This window comes from Apodemus sylvaticus, chromosome 4 (genome assembly GCF_947179515.1).
Source record: "Apodemus sylvaticus chromosome 4, mApoSyl1.1, whole genome shotgun sequence".
Lineage (NCBI taxonomy): Eukaryota > Metazoa > Chordata > Mammalia > Rodentia > Muridae > Apodemus > Apodemus sylvaticus.
The window spans coordinates 29,038,439-29,041,046 of NC_067475.1; the positions used below are offsets into that span (position 1 = coordinate 29,038,439).

Consider the following 2,608-nt stretch of genomic DNA (forward strand, 5'->3'; position numbering starts at 1 on the left):
AGTGGGAAGGGGTAGATGGAGAAACAAGGGGAGGGAAGAGGGCTTATGGGACTTTTGGGGAGTGGGGAGTCAGAAAAGGAGAAATCATTTGAAATGTAAATAAAGAATATATCAAATAAAAATATGAAAAGAAATAAAAAGAATAACAGGCCTAGATGTATGGCTCATGACACATAATATGTACAGCATGCACAAAACCATGGGTTCGATTCTCATCAGCTCCCCAAAATAGCCAAAATAACAAATCATAGCTTCATAAATTCTAAGACAAGACTCTCTGCGTGCAAGCCTTTCTAAACACTTTCAGGTGAGTTGTATAGTGTTGTTATTGTAAAATATTTTGGGTAATTGAGATATTAAATTACTCAACAAGAGGAAGAAAGAAAAGTTAGGAGAAAATACAGAAAACACTCCTAAGTCACTGCTCAGAAGAGAAATGGGTCCACTTACACACTCTAAAATCATACTCTTCCTTTTCATTTTTTTAAAGATTTATTTATTTTTATATGAGGATACTATAGCTATCTGCTATAGACAAGCCAGAAGAGGGCATCGGATCCCATTACAGATGGTTGTGAGTCACCATGTGGTTGCTGGGAATTGAACTCAGGACCTTCGGAAGAGCAGTCAGTGCTCTTAACCCCTGAGCCATCTCTCCAGCCCATGCTCTTTCTTTTCAATGTTTGTAAATAAAATGTATGGAGAGTGTAATATGGTGAAGACCTACGCTTACCTGTTCAAGCTGCTGCTAATCTGGAAGTTGGGGATAGGGAAGACCTGCGTCCTGTTCTGCTTCTCCGAGGATGCCTCCAACTCCATTTCTGCCATCGGAGTTGTCTTTAAAATTAGCACCATAGGGCTTGATGGCAAGAGGATTAAACTGCAGATAGGGGACACAGCTGGCCAGGAGCAGTTTTGGACAATCATAACAGCCTACTACAGGGGTGGCATGGGTATCATGTTGGTCTACGACATTACTAATGAGAAGTCCTTCGACAACATCCAGAATTGGATTTGGAACGTTGAGGAGCATGCCTCTGCCGATGTGGAGAAGATGATGTTGGGAAATAAATGTGATGTGAGCAACAAGAGACAGGTGTTCAAGGAGCAGGAGAAAAGCTGGCACTCAACTATGGGATCAAGCTGGTGGAGACTAGTGTGAAGGCTACCATCAATGATCTGATCTTTTCCACTTTCAGAGATGGAACGAGTTAGAATTTTGCTGTTTTTTCTGTGTCATCTGCCAGTCAGGCCCATCCATCCACTGCTGTCCTGCCACAGATGGAGAGAGGTTGGGTAGGGAGGGCAACAGCAGCCTCTAGCTCCAGCCTTCTGTCCCTCTACCACAGAAGGCAGGCCAGTGGCAGTGCCCAGCTTGTCTGTCCCCATTCTCCAAGCACCACCAGGGCCACTGAAGGCCAAGCCTGGCATTCACCTTCACCTGTTCTCAGTTGTGGACAAGTGACAGCCACGTCCACTGTCTCCTTACATGTCAAACCAAAGGGAAGCACAGAACAATGAAAGCCCTCTTAGAGGATTTTGGAAGAAGTGGACAACTCCCATGTCCAGAGCAGGATGGGAGTCTACCATCCAGAAAGAGGTGACATCACCACCACTCGCCCATGACCCATTGTCATTGGGCCACATGCTGCAGTGGCACCAAAACCGCCTACCTGCCTCCTCAATCTTCTCCTCCTCCTCTGGCTGGCACAGGGAGCTATGGAAACCTTCACTTTACATGTGAATAAGGCTCACTGATGCTTTGAAGCCAAGTGCACTGCATCTTCCCCTCCCCCACACGGCATCTGCCTCCCAACCTCACCCCCCACCCCTGCCTCCACATGGGAGTTGCAGTGCCAGTGGGTACCCTGAGCCAGAGCATGCAAGAAAACTACAAGCTGCTTCTATCATATTTCTACAAAAGAAGAAACCTCTCTATCTAGGCTCCAAAGCAGGAAGTGATTTTTTTTTTTATTCAAGTGGCTGTTCCTATTGGAGAAAGAACTGCCCATTGTACTCAACAATTCTCGAGCTTTGCTGACAGAAATAAATGTCAAACAATGTGAAGGAGCAGAATGGGAAGAATAACAAATGAAGGGTTCGTCGCTGTAAACAACAACTGCCCAGTCCTGAGCAGAGGAGAGCGAGCCTTGCTTCTTCCTTGTGCTGCTTCCTGAGCAAAGGTCTTGACTTCTAGAGAGCAGCGGTCTCCCAGCCACTCTAAGGCTCTCCCATGTTTGCCCGACCCATTGTCTCTCTCCATCAATCTAACTTAGCATCTGCAGCTGCTGTCCCAGAAACAGACTTGTACTCTGTGCTTCGTTGTGAACACCCACTGGTCCTGAACTAGGTTTAAATGGTGAATGGGATGTTATTTAAAGGTTGGTGATCTTCTAGCAACATCACGCCAGCAATGAAACTAAATCCCCTTGAACAAAATCTTGCTTCATAAGCGAGAGAATCGTGCTTAGGTTCCAGGTTAGTGAAATTGTCTGGCGTTTGTGGTGTTTGCTACCTTTGCGTGTTTTTTGTCAGTGTTGTTATACATAAAATGGAGCACGAAAAAGTGATTTACCAACAAGATGCCATGCTCATTTATAGTTGGGTC

The 2,608-nt window shown here is 45.4% G+C and overlaps 1 pseudogene; it reads left to right on the forward strand.

Moving 5' to 3' along the window:
• Positions 1-712: 712 nt before the first annotated feature.
• LOC127682510 (ras-related protein Rab-8A-like) lies at positions 713-1,215 on the forward strand (annotated as a pseudogene).
• The last annotated feature ends 1,393 nt before the right edge of the window (positions 1,216-2,608 follow it).